This window comes from Salvelinus sp. IW2-2015, unplaced genomic scaffold (assembly GCF_002910315.2).
Source record: "Salvelinus sp. IW2-2015 unplaced genomic scaffold, ASM291031v2 Un_scaffold5489, whole genome shotgun sequence".
Lineage (NCBI taxonomy): Eukaryota > Metazoa > Chordata > Actinopteri > Salmoniformes > Salmonidae > Salvelinus > Salvelinus sp. IW2-2015.
Window position 1 is genome coordinate 6201 of NW_019946754.1, and position 972 is coordinate 7172.

A 972-nucleotide genomic window follows, 5' to 3' on the forward strand; every position below is an offset into this window, starting at 1 on the left:
GGGATCATATTTAAGTAGTGTTTGTTTCCACTTGTGTTTGTGGGATATTGTATTTTCAGTAAGTGTATGTAGCACCTCTGTAGTCACGGTTCGTTGTTAGTTTATTGTTTTTGCGAAGTTTCACTATTAATAAATTATGTGGAACTCAACATTCGCTGCGCCTTGGTCCGTTTCTACAAACGAACGTGACATGGGCGGGGAACCAACTTTATGTAAATACTCTGCGACATCGCTGTGCTATTGACCAATCGACGATCACTATATCTTCCAGCCCCGACTGGATTGGATTATTGTTGACATCTGTGAAGTTGTCATTCCCGAATCAAAAGCCAAACTTCAGGAAAATGTGGACATCGTTCATCGTTTGGGAAGACTTAAGGATCAAGACAAGAGACCGAGGACAACCATCATCTGGTTCACCAACAGATCTACACGGGATCTTCTCTGGAGGCGAGCGAAGAACTGTGAGTTCCTCATCAAGCAAAAATGGAGGTTCACAGAGGATCTGACCTCAGCGGTCAAAGTGACACGGGAGAAACTGTGGCCGATGGCGGCTGCAGCTCGAAAGGCAGGGAAAACTGTGTTTTTTGTCAGTGCAAGAGTGATCATTGATGGGAAAGAAATGCGGCCAAATCAGAACATTTGAGAGAGAGCCAGAGTCTAACTAGGACAGAACTGGTAGGCCTAAACACTGCCTAACGGCCAGGTGAAAAACAGCCTTTTATTGTAAAGAATTTACACAAACACTTGAATTCAAAGGTTCTACAGCTGGACCATCGAGAGCATCCTGACTGGTTGCATCACTGCCTGGTATGGCAATGCTCGCCTCCGACGCAAGCACTACAGAGGGTAGTGCGTACGGCCCAGTACATCACTGGGGCTAAGCCTCCTGCCATTCCAGGACCTCTACACAGGTAGTGTCAGAGAGGCCTAAAAATTGTCAAAGACCCACACCACCCAGTCATAGACTGT